The 17,102-nt window shown below is 40.5% G+C and overlaps 1 long non-coding RNA gene across 2 annotated transcripts in view; it reads right to left on the bottom strand.

Moving 5' to 3' along the window:
- Nucleotides 1-17,102, bottom strand: part of LOC131416127 (uncharacterized) — a 93,594-nt gene that overhangs the window by 69,068 nt on the left and 7,424 nt on the right. The window lies entirely within an intron of this gene.

Here is a 17,102-nt window from a genome sequence, read left to right on the forward strand (position 1 = left end):
TGGAGCGGGCCCCGCGGCTTAGCGGTTAAGTGCTCACGCTCCGCTACTGGCAGCCCGGGTTCGGATCCTGGGTGCACACCAAGGCACTGCTTCTCCAGCCATGCTGAGGCCGCATCCCACATACAGCAACTAGAAGGATGTGCAACTATGACATACAACTATCTACTGGGGAACAAAGGAGGAGGATTAGCAATAGATGTTAGCTCAGGGCTGGTCTTCCTCAGCAAAAAGAGGAGGATTAGCATGGATGTTAGCTCAGGGCTGATCTTCCTCACCAAAAAAAAAAAAAGAAAAAGAAGAAGACACCTTCTGCAGAATGTGTTAAATGGGGCAAGGTATGTTTCTAACTTGTTTAAGAGAGAGAAAGTTAACTTTTAAAGAATCCTTATTTAATACTCTGAACCTGAAGTTCTGCCAGATGGGAAATTTAAATGCAGTATCATTTTTTTCCTAATGTTGTATATATATATATAGAAGCAGAATATCTGTTTGCTTCCCCTACAGAATCATATATTGATCAGCTGAATAAATGCCAACATTCTTCATAACTTACATGGTTTGAGCTGTACATATTTTTTTGTGTATGTGTGAGGAAACTCAGCCCTGAGCTAACATCTGCCAATCCTCCTCTTTTTCCTGAGGAAGACTGGCCCTGGGCTAACATCCATGCCCATCTTCCTCCACTTTATATGGGACGCTGCCACAGCATGGCTTGACAAGGGGTGCGTCAGTGCACGCCCGGGATCTGAACCAGCGAACTCCGGGCCGCCGCAGCAGAGTGCGCACACTTAACCACTTGCGCCACCAGGCCGGCCCCTGTACATATTTTTGTATGTCCAAATTTATACTTTTTTAGGGGCATTGAAGCTAGTATAGTCAGGGAGATATAGATTTCATTAATTTTAAAGAAAAATCTTTCTTAGATAATTCTCCCCAAAAAACTATACAAAACTAAACATTGATTCTCTTCCTTCATATATAAAATATATTGTTTTAAATTTTTATTAATGGCAATTTAACTTGAATGAGTACTTCAAAATTACCAGCTTCTCATTCATTTTTAACAGCTTGTCCTCTCTTCAAAAACACCAGAGGCCGGGGCCCGCCCGGTGGTGTAGCGGTTAAGTGCACACACTCTGCTTCAGGGGCCCTAGGGTTCGTGGGTTCCAATCCCCGGCACACACCAAAGCACCGCTCGTCAGGCCATGCTGTGGCGGTGTCCCATATAAAGTAGAGGAAGACGGGCACGGATGTTAGCCCGGGGCCAATCTTCCTCAGAAAAAAGGAGGAAGATTGGCATCAGATGTTAGCTCAGGGCTGATCTTCCTCACAAAAACCAAAAACAAAACAAAACACCAGAGGTAAAATCAGTATTCTTTACTACTGACCCAATATAATTGCTAATTCTTTATGAATTACCAAGGTTAATACCTATGTGCAATTATGTTAGATAATGCAATTGATATTTTTACTGGTTTGTTTTTTTAATTCCTTATTTTCTCTATCATGTAGAAATGAGTGTTGTTTGACAGTACACATGAGAATTAGTTCGTGAACACGGACTGTGTCAAAATGATGAGTAATTCTTTTTCACAAGATGAAATCACTTTATAATATTTTCTGTAGGACCAAAATGTTTATATTATGGGCAAGAAAAATGGCCCAAGGGCATTTGAATTAATTTGGAAGGCAAAAGAAAAAAAAATCTACAAAGTAAATCTGAACTCTAAAAATTTAAAAAGTTGGGGCTGGCCTGGTGGTGTAGTGGTTAATTTTGCGCATTCTGCTTTGGCAGCCTGGAGTTCGCAGGTTCAAATCCCAGGCGCGGACCTACACACCGCTCATCAAGCCATGCTGCGGTGGCATCCCACATACAAAATGGAGCAAGATGTGCACGGATGTTAGCTCAGGGCCAATCTTCCTCACCAAAAAAAAAAAAAAATCTAAAAAGTAATTTGTTATCTGTCCTTTAAATTTTTCACTGGGAAGGCTTTCTGTAGAACCATTTTCCTTATTGTTAGAAGTTAGAGAATGGAGACCCTAGAGGTCATTTGAGGTGCTGAGGATTAAGACTGAGAACCTGCGTTGCTATCTCAAAGCTCAATAAAGTGAAAAGGAACCAGTCCTTAAGTTATGCAAAATGTAATTTTCCCATACAAAAGGGAACAATAAAGTACACGAATGATACTATATCCATTCATTCACCCATTTAATATCTTTTCAATACCAAATATATAAGTAGCCCTATAGTAGGCATTTGGGGATACACATTTATGCATTCAATTCATATTCAACACATTTATTCAACATCTACTACATAAAACTCTGGGGCTAAGGCAGTGAACAAAGCAGACAAGATCCTCCCCTTTTAGAACTTATATTCCAGTGGAGAGACAAAAAAATAAGAAAATAAACAGTAAATGTGCTAAGAAGAAAAAGGAAGCAGGGTAAGGGGGAAAGGAAGGGAAGGAGGATGCTGTTTAGAAAGAAAGGCCAAGGCCTCTTTGAGGTGATCATATTGAAAGAGAAACTTTAAGGAAATGAGGGAGCGGATATCTAGGGAAGAGCAAACTGGGCCAAGGGAACCACAAGTGGAGAGCCTGGAGGCAAAGCAGCATACTTACTGTGTGGGACGTACAGTAAGGCGGCCAGTGCAGCTGAAGTGGAATGAGTGAGGGGGAAATGATATAAGATGAGGCTGGAAGCAGCCAGGACTCAGGCCACGCAGTGCCTTTTAGAACAATGTAAGAATTTGGATATTATTCTAAGAATGAAAAGAAGCCTCTAGAATAAGCACGATCAAAGCTTTATTTTTAAAGGCTCATTTTTAAAAAAAGACTGCAAGAACAGAAACAGAGAGAGCAGTAAGTAGACTATTCTTGTGTCCAAGAGAGAGACGACAGACAATTCAGGATATATTTTGTAGACAGAGCTGACAGGATTTGCTGATGCATTAGATGATAAATATAAAAAAAGACAGGAGTCAGGGATAACTCAGAGGTCTTTGGCCTGAGCAACTGGGTAAGTAGAGGTAACATTTACTCATATGGAGAACACCAGGAGAGGAAAGGAGCAGGTTGTGTGCATGTGAGTGTGGGGAGGGAGTGGAATTCAAGAATTCTGTTTTGGACATAATGAATTTAGGATGCCTATTAGGCATCCAATAGGAGATGTTGAGGAGGCAGTTGGATATGTGCTTCAGGGAACAGGGGAAAGGTCTGGGTGGGAGATATAAATTCAGTAGTCACCAGTGTATAAATAATATTTAAGGCCATGAGACTAGATGGGTATATATGTCTTCTTATACAATTATGTGAACATTTCTCTATAACAGTGGTCTTCACATTTTTGCTTGCGTACCACCTAAAATTTCTTTGAAAACTGCATAGCTCTTCAGATATTTTTAAGTTGATATCTAAAATTTTTCAAGTTTAAATGGTTAAGAAAAAGTAATTTTAAACATTGTAAATTTTGACATTTTAAAGTAAAACTTACACCATTCTATTACATCTAATGGAATCTAAAAACATAGTAATTTGATATGTCATTATCCATTTTTAAAAGATAAGAGAAAATTGGGTTTCCAATAATATATGGTGGGCTAGATATTTTGATGTGCCTTCCAACAAAAACAAAAATGCTGGATAAAACAATAAAACCATTTTCTTAATAGCATCAAAAAGCTGATAAGAGGGGGGCCGGCCCGGTGGCGCAAGCGGTTAAGTGCGCGCGCTCCGCTGCGGCGGCCTGGGGTTCGCTGGTTCGGATCCCGGGCGCGCACCGACGCACTGCTTGGCAAGCCATGCTGTGGCGGCGTCCCATATAAAGTGGAGGAAGATGGGCACAGATGTTAGCCCAGGGCCGTCTTCCTCAGCAAAAAAAAAAAAAAGAGGAGGATTGGCGGATGTTAGCACAGGGCTGATCTCCTCACAAAAAAAAAAAAAAAAAAAAAAAAAAAAAAAAAAAAAAGCTGATAAGAGGGCTGGCCCCGTGGCTTAGCGGTTGGGTGCGCGTGCTCCGCTGCTGGCGGCCCGGGTTCGATCCCGACGCGCCGCTTGTCTGGCCATGCTGAGGCCGCGTCCCACGTGCAGCAACTGGAAGGATGTGCAGCTATGACCTACAACTATCTGCTGGGGCTTTGGGGGAAAAAATAAATAAATAAAATTAAAAAAAAAAAAAAAAGCTGATAAGATAGTAAGGAATCTTTAAACCAGAGGGAAGTGGAACACCGATGCCATTTTCTCTACAGCCTAATAGGTGCTGGGATAAAATGTAAAGCCTACAGTCCACTTAAAGTGACAAGTACAATAAGAGAAGCACTCGCTCAAAACATTGGGACTCCAAAGGGCTAAACCTTCAGTGTAAGGGTGAGCTAGAAGTAAATCTAATTCCAGGAGACTGCAGTGAAAATTGCCTTGCTGTGAGCAGGGAAAAAGGGAAAAACAAACAAACAAAAAAGAATATCTGAGAAATGTCCAAAACAACCAGCTCTTGCATGGATTTGCAACTCTAATTCACAAAACTTGGGTATTCCAAAAGTCCTAAAGCTATAAGTAAAGTCATCTTAGACTGGTAGTGCCTCCCGGCATCTGGAAGCAGAAAAAGCAAATCCTTATCTTAGGCATCAAAGATTTTCCCCCCAAAATCTAATTTCCCAAGGAAAATGAGCTTCCACAGTAAAAAAACAAAACAGTTATGCAACACAAGGAAATAAGGCATCAATCAGTATAAACAACATAGAACAGAAACAGGTCAGCAAAAGCTTTGGATAATGGAATTATCAGATCCAGATTATAAAATAACTCTGCATACTGTGTTTCAAAAAATAAAAGATAAGCTGGAATACGTCTGTAAGAAATAGGAAACAATAAAAGATGACCAAGCAGATTAGAAAAAGAACAAAACAAAAACTGAAGAGGTAAAAAATTAAAATAATTGTATTAGCTTCCTAGACCTGCCATAACAAATTACCACAGGGCTGGCCTGGTGGTGCAGCGGTTAAGTCCGCACGTTCTGCTTCAGCGGCCCGGAGTTCACAGGCTCGGATCCCCGGGGGGCGCAGTGGCACACCGCTTGTCAAGCCATGCTGTGGTGGCATCTCATATAAAGCAGAGGAAGATGGGCATGGATGTTAGCCCAGGGCCGGTCTTCCTCGGCAAAAAGAGGAGGATTGCCGACAGATGTTAGCTCAGGGCTGATCTTCCTCACAAAAAAAAACAAAAACAAAAACAAATTACCACAAACACATCTCAATAACAAGCACACAAAAAACAGTAAAGATATAAAACATTTGTGGGCCAGCCCCGTGGCTTAGCCGTTGAGTGCGCACGCTCCGCTACTGGCGGCCCGGTTCGGATCCCAGCACGAACCGACGCACCGCTTCTCCGGCCATGCTGAGGCTGCGTCCCACATACAGAAACTAGAAGGATGTGCAACCGTGACATACAACTATCTACTGCGGCTTTGGGGGAAAAAAAAAAGGAGGAGGATTGGCAATAGATGTTAGCTCAGAGCCAGTCTTCCTCAGCAAAAAGAGGAGGATTAGCATGGATGTTAGCTCAGGGCTGATCTTCCTCAAAAAAAAAAAAAAAAGATATAAAACATTTGAATATCCTGGTCAACAAATTTGACCTAATGGGTATATAGAGAACATTGTACTCAACAATTATAGAATATAGTTTTTTTTGTACAAGCACCCAAGAAATTATAGCCTTAAATGTATATATCAGAAAAGAATAAAAGCTAAACATTAAAGAGCTAAGTACTCATCTTAAGATATCAGAAAAAGAACAATAAAAGAAATCAAAAATTTGAAGAAAATAATCATATAAGAGCTGAATCTATAAGAAAGAAAGCAAACCTACATAAAGAGTACAGAAAAAGTCAAAAGTTGGTCCCTTGAAAATAATAACACAATTGATAAACCTCTGATAAAACTAGTTAAGAAAAAAGCAGAATTGGTACAAATAACTACTATCAGGAGTGAAAAAGGAGCCATCACCACAGAAGTCATATGCATTAAAAAGATAAACTAGCGTGCTGCCCTGGTGGCAGAGTGGTTAGGTTCGAGTGCTCTGCTTTGGTGGCCCGGGGTTCGCAGGTTCGGATCCCAAGCGCGGACCTATGCACCGTTCATCAAGCCATGCTGTGGCAGCATCCCATATACAAAATAGAGGAAAATGGGCACAGATGTTAGCTCAGGGCTAATCTTCCTCAGCAAAAAGAGGTAGATTGGCAACGGATGTTAGCTCGGGGCCAATCTTCCTTATACACACAAAAAAAAGATAAACTAGGATATTACAAAGAATTCAATTCCAATAGGTTTGTCAATAAAGATGAACCCAGAAAAAGACTTCAAAAAGAAATAAAGAATCTTAACAATCATACAACCACTAAAGAAACTGATCAGAAGGGCTGGCCCAGTGGCATAGTGGTTAAGTTCGTACGTTCCACTTCAGCAGCCCAGGGTTCGCAGGTTCAAATCCCAGGTGTGGACTGACACACTGCTCATCAAGCCATGCTGTGGCGGCATCCCAGATACAAAATAGAGGAAGATGGGCACAGATGTTAACTCAGAGCTAATATTCCTCAGCAAAAAAAAAAAAGGAAGATTGGCAGCAGATGTTAGCTCAGGGCCAAGCTTCCTCACCAAAAAAAAAGAAACTGAGCAGAAAAAAAGAAAAATCTTCCCATTAACACCACCAGCAGCAGGCTCAGATTGCTCCACTAGCAACTTCCACCAAATTTCAAGGAAAAAATAATTTCAATATTATACCAACTCTTCCAGAGAATAGAAGACGGTGCATTCCTTTATGAATCTATCAAACCCTTATACCAAAATTTGAAAGGAAAAAAAAAAGTACAAGAAAGGAAAATTACAGACCAATTTCACACATAAACATTGACGTAAATAGCCATGAAAATATTAGCAAACTGAATCTAGTAATATATTCTATAACATGATACATTATGACCTTGTTTGATTTATCAAAGCAATTGAAGGTCATTTTAATTTTAGGAAACAAATCAGTATAACTTGCCACATTAATACAGTAAAAGAGAAAAATCAAAGGAGGATCTCAAAAGATGCAGAAAAAGCATTTGCTAAACTCCAACATTCATTCACGATAAAACTTTTACCAAACTAAGGAAATCTTCTTAATCTGATAAAAGACATCTATATGAAAAACTACAGCAAACATCATACTTAAAGTTGAAACATTAAAACCATTCCCTTTGAGAGCAGGAACAAGGGAAGAATGCTCATTATCGCCACTTCTTTCATCACTTTAATGAAGGTCCCAGCCAGTAAATCAAGAAAAGCAAATAAAAGGAATGCAAAAGAATAAATGTTAATGCAAATTACATGGTTGTGGTATAATAAAAATAAATATTTGACCTTTGTCTCCAGTTCCCGGCACAGAACTCCTAAAATCCTTGGAATATCCTGAGTAAGAAGAGTGTCTTTTGTATACTAATGAGATTATTGGGGGGGTGGGGAGCAGACAGCTTCAGAATGGCAGCTGGTCCACTGAAAGACCAAGCTATGATTAGAAGGCTGGAACTTTCAGCCCCACCCCACACCCCACCTCCAGGGAGGGGAGAAGGGCTGGAGACAGTTCAATCACCAGTGGACAATGATCTAAGCAATCATACCTATGTAATAAAATCTCCATAAAAACCAAATGACAGGGTTTGGAGAGCTTCTGAGTTGGTGAACACATCAAAGTGCTAGGAGGGTGGTGCAGCAGGAAAGGACAAGGCAGTTCCAGGCCTCCCCCCATACCTTGCCCTATGCAACTCTTCCATATGGCTGTTCCTGAGATGTAAAGTGTTTTCCTGAGTTCCATGAGTCCTTCTAGCAAATTTTTGAACCTGAGAGAGAGGGTCAAAGGAACCCCTGAATTTATAGCCAGTGGGTCAGAAGTACAGGTGTCAAACTGAGCCTTGCAACTGGCACTTGAAGTAGGGGCAGTCTTGTGAGACTGAGCCCTTAACCAGCGGCGTCTGCACTAACTCCATATAGTTAGTGTCAAAATTGAATTGAATGTTGAACACTCAGTTGATGTCAGAGAATTAGAGAATTGATGTGGAAAACACCACGTATTTGGTGTCAGAAAAAACTTACTGAATGGTTATGTATATAAAAATTCCCTCCAAAAATTACATATAAACTATTAGAATTTAAGAGTTTAGCAAGGTTGTTGCTAGGTACAAAATCAATATATAAAAATCAATTATATTGCTATACACACAACAAACAGAAAATGAAAAGTTTTCAAAGATAACGTTTAAAATAACATCAAAAAATATTAAGTACCTATGATTAAATCTAACAAAAAAATGAACAAGGGGGCCAGCCCCATGGTGTAGTGGTTAAGTTTGGCATGCTCCGCTTCAGCAGCCTGGGTTCGCAGGTTCAGACCCCAGGTGTGGGCCTACCCTACTCATCAGCCACACTGAGGCACTGACCCACATACGAAATAGAGGAAGACTGGTATGGATGTTAGCTCGGGGCTAATCTTCCTCAAGCAAAAAGAAAAAAAAAAAGGAGGAAGATTCGCAACAGACGTTAGCTCAGGGTGAATCTTCCTCACTAAAAAAAAAAGAAAGGGCAAGCCCCAGTGGCCTAGTGGTTAAATTTGTTGTGCTCTGCTTCAGTGGCCTGGGTTTGGTTCCTGGGGGCAGACCTACACCACTCATCTATCAGTGGCCACGTTGTGATGGTGGCTCACATGCAAAATAGAGGAAGATTGGCAGCAGATGTCAGCTCATGGCAAATCTTCCTCAGCAAAAAAAAAAAAAAAAAAGAACAAGACTTCTAAGGGAAAAAGTCTAAAATTTTACTGAGAGATACTAAGAAGATATTATGATTAATATACTGAGACACATCACATTCATGATTTGGAAGTATTAAGTTACAAAGATAGAAATTCTACCTAAGTTTGATTTATAAATTCAATGTGTTCAAAAACTAGAATAGACGTATTTTCCTAATTCCTCCCACTGAGTACAACTAAAAACTCTGGGGGCTGGCCCACTGGCGTAGTGGTTAAGTTCACACGTCTGCTTTGGCAGCTCCGGGTTCGCGGGTTCGGATCCTGGGCGCGGACATACGCACTGCTTATCAAGCGGTGCTGTGGTGGCGTTCCCATATAAAGTAGAGGAAGACTGGCACAGATGTTAGCTCAGGGCTAATCTTCCTCAGCAAAAAGAGGAAGATTGGCAATGGATGTTAGCTCAGGACTAATCTTCCTCACCAAAAAAAAAAAAAAATATATATATATATATATATATAAATATATACACACACACATATACATGTATATATATGGATTCCTGGGGCTGGTCTGGTGGCATAGCGGTTAAGTTCGTGTGCCCCGTTTCAGTGGCCCAGGGTTCGCCTGTTCAGATCCTGGGCACAGACCTACGCACCACTCATCAAGCCATGCTGACGTGGCATCCCACATAGAGCAACTAGAAGAATACATAACTATGACATACAACTACGTACTGGGGCTTTGGGGAGAAAAAAGGAAAAAAAAAAAACTCTGGACATTACATATAAAACAAACATAAGACTCTGAAAGACGGAGAGAATGCAGATTGGCCAGAGACCTTGGGTCCATGGAACAACATGGTGGTGAGTTCCCTGGGTTTTCTTTCTGCCTGGATTTTCTCGGAGCTGAAGAAGCTGACGACTCAGAAATGCCAGCCAAAGGGTGCAGTCAAAACAACAACAAAAGCCTGCTCTCCCTAGCCAAAGGAGCAGGAAAGGGGCAGTCAAGCAAAACAGAAAACTTTTAGACAATAACTGCTCTTCTCCAGCCAAACACCACAGAAAAATTTGTGGCCCACCCCTACCCCTGCCAGCAAAGCTGAGTGGGGAGCCTAGACTTTCACCCTTGCCAGGCTGTTAACAAGGTGCCCCAAAGAATATGCTTTTCTGAAAATAGTGCTGGGACAACTGGATATCCACATGCAAAGCAATGAAGTTGGACTCTGTATCATGTTGAATAGTGTCCCCCCAAATTCATGTCCACCCACAACCTCAGAATGTGACCTTAATGGGAAATAGAGTCTTTGCAGATGTAATTAGTTCAGATGTAGTATTACTGGATTAAGGTGGGTCCTAAACCCAAAGACTGGTGTTGTTATAAGAAGGCCATGTGAAGCCACAGACACACAGAGGAGTGACTGCTAACGGATACCAAGTTTCTTTTGGGGTGATAAAAATATTCTAAAATTAGAGAGTGGTGATGGTCAGACAACTCTGTGAACATGCTAAAAAACACTGAACTATATACATTAAAGGGGTGGATTTTATGGAATGTGAATTTTCTCAATAAAGCTGTTATTTTTTTTACAAAGTAGGTAAAGTGCAAAAATAAATATTTATATCTCTTAAATGAGTCTTAATTCACCATTTTACTTTATATTGACCTTTTTTACATTAACTCTAATCATAAAAGTAATACTTCTGGATTAAAGAAACTTTGTTAAATACAGAAAAACAGAAAGAAGGTTTTTATTTATTTTTATTTTTATTTATTTATTTTTTGAGGAAGATTGGCCCTGAGCTAACATCTGTTGCCAATCTTCCTTTTTTTTTTTTTTTTTTTTTTTCTTTTTTCTCCACAAAGCCCCAGTACATAGTTATATATCCTAGTTGTAGGTCCTTCTAGTTTTTCCATGTGGGATGCTGCCTCAGCGTGGCTTGATGAGCGGTGAGTAGGTCTGTGCACGGCATCAGAACCAGGAACCCCATGCCACTGAAGTGGAACACATGAACTTAACTGCTACACCACCGGGCCAGCCCAAGAAGATTTTTTAAATTACCTCAAATCTTACCATTCAATATTGAGATTTCCATTTTCTTTTTACAGAATAAACATCAGCCTATCAAGTATTTCCCTTTGTAATTGCTAAGAATTAGTATTTGCTTTCTCAATTTTTAAAATATTTTCTGAATCTGTGCTCCTTTCCTATAGAATATACATAAATTCAGATCATAGTTAGTCTCTACTTAAAATTTTCTCCTTAATCCTCTTTAGTTATTATTGGTAATTTATTTTCGCTACTTTCAAAGTGCCTTGTCACCAGCTCTCGTTTAACCTGAGGAAACTGAGCCTTCCTTTCTTCGTCTCTGTATAGAAACTTTAAGTACTCAAGTCTCTAGATGTGCACTGTCCAAGACAGTAGACACTACATGTGACTATTTAAATTTAAATTAATTAAAATTTACAAAAATAAAATATCCAGTTCCCCAGTCAGACTAGTCACATTTCAAGTGTTCAAAAGCCACATGTAGCTACAGGTTACCATACTAGATAGCACTGCTCCATATCTCAGTAGTATTTTCAAAAAGTAGTATTATCGGGCTGGCCCCATGGCATAGCGGTTAAGTGCATGTGCTCCCCTGCTGGCGGCCCGGGTTCGGATCCGGGCGAGCACCAAGGCACCGCTTGTCAGGCCATGCTGTGGCAGCGTCCCATACAAAGTGGAGGAAGATGGGCACGAACGTTAGCTCAGGGTCAGTCTTCCTCAGCAAAAAGAGGAGGATTGGCATGGATGTTAGTTCAGGGCTGATCATCCTCACACACAAAAAAGCAGTATTATCAAAAGCATTTTATCTCTCCTGATATCTTAACTCTATTATTAATAATTTTAAATATTTATCAGGGCCAGCCCCGTGGCTTAGCGGTTAAGTGCGCGCGCTCCGCTGCTGGCGGCCCGGGTTCGGATCCCGGGCGCGCACAGACGCACCGCTTCTCCGGCCATGCTGGGGCCGCGTCCCACATACAGCAACTAGAAGGCTGTGCAACTATGACATACAACTATCTACTGGGGCTTTGGGGGGAAAATAAATAAATAAATAAAATCTTTAAATATTTATCAAAAAATACATGTATATAGTTTAAAAATAAAATATTCTTGATCTAGGTGCTAATTTATACAGGTGTGTTCACTTTAGGTTAATTTATCAAGCTGTATATTTATGAGTTGTACCCTTTTCTGTATGTAAGTTGTTACATACGTTATATTTCAATAAAAAATTTATAAAAATCAAAAATAAAATATTATTACTTTAAAACAGTAGTTTTCCTACATCATTCCTCTTCTAGTCCAGTCCTGCTCACCAGAGGCAATTACCCCCAATTCATCTAGCCATTTCCGTTGGAATCTACCTATTTCTTTTTTTTTTTTTCCCTTTTTCTCCCCAAAGCCCCAGTAGATAGTTGTATGGCACAGTTGCACATCCTTCTAGTTGCTGTATGTGGGACACTGCCTCAGCATGGTCTGACAAACAGTGCATTGGTGCGCGCCCGGGATCCGAACCTGGGCTGCTAGTAGCGGAGCACATGCACTTAACCACTAAGCCACGGGGCCAGCCCCCGCCTTCTTTTTTTTTTTTAATTGAAGTATAGTTGACATACAATATTATGTTAGTTTCAGGTGTACAACATAGTGATTCAACATTAGTTTCAGGTGTACAACATAGCGATTCAACATTTATATACATTATGAAATGATCACCAGAATAAATCTAGTAACCATCTGTTACCACACAAATTTATTACTATATTATTGACTATATTCCCTATGCTGTACAGTACATCCTTTGACATTTATTTTATAACTGAAGTTTGCATCTCTTAATCCCCTTCCCCTATTTCGCCCAACCTCCCATCCCCTTCCCCTCTGGCAACCACCAGTTTATTCTCTGTATGTATGAGTTTCTGTTTCTATTTTGTTTTGTTTGGTCATTTGTTTTGTTTTTTAGATTCCACACATAAGTGAAATCATACTGTATTTGTCTTTCTCTATCTGACTTATTTCACTTAGCGTAATACCCTCTAAGTCCATTCATGTTATCACAAATGACAAGATTTCATTCTTTTTTATAGCTGAGTAATATTCTTCTGTGTGTGTGTGTGTGCGCGTGTGCACGCACCTGTGTATCACATCTTCTTTATCCGTTCATCTATCAATGGACACTTAGGTTGCTTCCGTATCTTGGCTCCTTTTAAATAATGCTGCAATGAATATAGGGGTGCATATATCTTTTCAAATTAATGTTTCTGTTTTCTTCAGGTAAATACCCAGAAGCGGAATTGCTGGATCGTATGGTAGTCCTATTTTTAAGTTTTTTGAGAAATCTCCATACTGTTTTCCACAATGGCTGCACCAATTCACATTCCCACCACCAACGCATGAGTGTTCCCTTTTCTCCAGATTCCCACCACGAACGCATCAGTGTTCCCTTTTCTCCAGATTCCCACCACCAACGCATCAGTGTTCCCTTTTCTCCAGATTCCCACCAACAACGTGTGAGTGTTCCCTTTTCTCCACATCCTTGCCAACACTTGTTATTTGTTGTCTTTTTATGATAGCCATTCTGACAAGAGTGAGGTGATATCTCATTGTGGTTTTGATTTGAATTTCTCTGCTGTTTACCTACTTAATTCTTTTTTTTTTTTGGTGAGGAAGATTAGCCCTGAGCTAACATCTGTTGCCAATCCTCCTCTTTTTGCTGAGGAACATTGGGCCTGGGCTAACATCTGTGCCCATCTTCCTCAACTTTATATGTGGGATGCCTGCCACAGCATAGCTTGATAAGCAGTGCATAGGTCCACACTCGGGATCCAAACCTGCAAAACCCGGGCCGCCAAAGCAGAGTGTGCAAACTAAACCACTACTCCACTGGGCTGGCCTTACTTAATTCTAAATAAAATGCCTATGTTGCTATTTCTTGATTTATTAATTTTAGACATTATCTACTTTTCACCATATTAGTTGAGAACTTCATTCTCTTACACTCCTCATATTTCACCTCCTGGCCATCTCCCCAACATAGTTTTAATTTAAATCAGCCAGTGCTTATATTATTATGATTATTCAAGTATTATTCATTGCTAAAGCAAATAGTGCACTGCAATCATGCCTCTTTTATTATATAAACATTCACTTTTCCTGAACCTAATAACTGCCTCATTTTTTGCTTGACTTTTCTTTTTTTTTTTTTTTTTTCGTGAGGAAGATCAGCCCTGAGCTAACATCCATGTTAATCCTCCTCTTTTTGCTGAGGAAGACCAGCTCTGAGCTAACATCTATTGCCAATCCTCCTCCTTTTTTTTTTTCCCCCCAAAGCCCCAGTAGATAGTTGTACGTCATAGTTGCACATCCTTCTAGATGCTGTACGTGGGACGCAGCCTCAGCATGGCCGGAGAAGCGGTGCGTGGGTGAGCGCCCGGGATCTGAACCCGGGCCACCAGTAGCGGAGCGCACGCACTTAACTGCTAAGTCACGGGGCCGGCCCTTGCTTGACTTTTCATATAAATTTTCTAAATACTCCCACATGTCTGCCAAAGGCCTATCAATACTATTAATTCCACTTTTTGTTGTTGTTGTTCCTTTAGATTTCCCTTCTCTATAACTGAAATTCATCATCTCATAAACCCCCAGCAAAGGCAGAAAACTTAAACACTACTTCAAGGTAAATCAGCAACATCTTGTTTAAAATGGTCTCATTTGAGTAAATAATTAGTCAAAATCAAGACTTAAACTCTCCCACCTTCTTCTCTTATCCTTTCTAAGGTGGTGATCTAAGTTCCTAGAGGGGCTTGGGTATTATTTTCAAATTGGAGGAAGGGAATCTGATCCCTGTACTGTCTTCTGTCCTTGCTGGCCTCTGCTGAGTTGTAGTTCACCCCACCTGTCTTTAGACTTCTTGTGCTGATATATAGGCGACAAGAGATTTTCACATATTGAGGTATATGGGGTAACTTCTAGGTCAAAACTGATTCAGCTTGAACTAAAGAAGCCTGACTTAAGACCTATCAAACATACATTGAACATCTGATTTAACCATTAAAGAATGTGCTCTCTTAAGATAAGAATGCATACTTCTCCTCCTATACCAGTATTGATAATGCCCCATCAGTAATGCCTGTATTAGTCCCTTTCTCAAATCAGGGTCATGTTGACTTGCTAATTTGCAACTGAATACCTCTTTGAAACTTTGATGAATATGTATCCTGGGCATGTTTAATGTATGTTCTTTGTTCTAAAAAGGTGTAACACTATACTGAAAACCATACTTCTCCAGAACGCTTTCTTCTCTTGTGGAAACTGCCTTGCCGGGTTATAACCCTCACCCTGGCTCAAGTAAAACTCACCTTTTCTCTCTTATCTATAGAATGGTTATTGGTTATTTTGCATTGACATAGGGTTCCTGCCTTGGCCTCTAGTCTGAGTCCTTCTTTCTCCAATTCCAAGTCTCTTTCAAGTTTGCTAGCCTTCTCAGAACTTCTACATCCCATTAGATACTTGGGAGCTCTCAGCTGCTTTGCCCATCATGATGGGGTGTGGGGAAGGAATTTGTAAGGCTGCTTTTAGTCTCATCTGTCTAGGCACCTCCCTTAGCCATGGCTACTCTACTGCCCAGGTACTATGTTAGACATTGGGCTTAAGAGTCTTGCAGTCCTCCAGGCTATACCCTAGAAAGTGAAACACAGATTTCTCTCCTTAGAATATCTCCTCAACCAACTAATCTACCCTCACTTCAATTGCCAGGGCAAAGGCCCAGGGGAGTAAGATATGAGAATGCTGGATCCTGTCTCAGGAACCCACAAGCAGCTAAACCATAATCACTGTGCTTTAGATTCACCACTTCCTATCTCTTGGTTGAATCCTCACTTCTTTTTGGAGAGATAATTTTTTTTTCACGATCATTCATTCTTCACAATTCTATGGATCCTGGCATGAACTTTAAATATAAAATCCTGCCATACTGGCTCCTTGGAACTCACAAAGCCTTAACAAAACCTAGTTCTTGCAAATAAAGGCCTTGCTTTTGAAATATTAACTAAATAAACCATACATCTATAACAATGGAATACTCTGTAAATGAAAAATAAAAATGAAATAATGAGGATACTCTCTAAGATATCCAGAATATACTGATAAGTGAAAAAAGTAAGGTGTGTAGAATAGGATGCTACCCTTTTGTGTGTAAGAAAGCGGTGAAATAAGAATACATCAATCAAACAATATTTATTTGTATTTTCATAAAGGAACACCAAAAGAATTCACAACAAACTAATACAAATGCTTATCTATAGAGAGCAATGGGGAAGAATGGGATGAATGAGAACAGGAGTGTATATTAGTCAGAGTTCTCCAGAGAAACAGAACACATATATAGATAGACACAGAGAGAGAGAGAGGTATTATAAGGTATTTGGTTCACGTGATTATACAGGCTGAGAAGTCCCATTATCTGCCATCTGCAAGCTGGAAATCCAGGAAAACCAGTGGAGTCGTTCAAAGGCTGAAGAGCTAATGGCGTAGATTCCTCTCTGGATCTGAAGCCAGAGAACCAGGAGCATGGAGGACAGGAGGAGATGTCACAGCTCAAGGAGTCAGGCAGAGAGTGAATTCAACCCTTCTCTGCCTTTTTCTGTTCTATTCAGGCCCTCAACAGTTTGGATGATGCCCACTCACATTGGGGAGGGCCATCTGCTTTACTCAGTCTACCAATTCAAATGCTAATCTCTTCAGGAAGCATCTTCACAGACACACCCAGAATTAATGTTTAACCAGCCATCTGAGCAGCCCTTGGCCCAGTCAAGTTGACATATAAAATTAGCCATCACAGGGTGGGAGCAAAACATCTCAATGTATATCTTTTTATCCCTTCAATTTCTGAACCATGGGAATTTTTACCTATTCAAAAAATGTGGTTAAGTTTTGCTTTCAAGTCTCTTGTTTTTATCACACGCTTTTAAAAATCCATTAAGGCGCCAGCCCGGTGGTGCAAGCGGTTAAGTGCGCGCGCTCCGCTGCGGTGGCCCGGGGTTCGCAGGTTCGGATCCCGGGTGCGCACTGACGCACTGCTTGGCAAGCCATGCTGTGCCGGTGTCCCATATAAAGTGGAGGAAGATGGGCACAGATGTTAGCCCAGGGCCAGTCTTCCTCAGCAAAGAAAAAAAAAAAGAGGAGGATTGGCAGATGTTAGCACAGGGCTGATCTCCTCACAAAAAAAAAATCCATTAAATATTCAGTTTAATTCAGATATTCAATTATCTTCACAGTGACTC

Source organism: Diceros bicornis, chromosome 17 (genome assembly GCF_020826845.1).
Source record: "Diceros bicornis minor isolate mBicDic1 chromosome 17, mDicBic1.mat.cur, whole genome shotgun sequence".
Classification (NCBI taxonomy): Eukaryota; Metazoa; Chordata; class Mammalia; order Perissodactyla; family Rhinocerotidae; genus Diceros; species Diceros bicornis.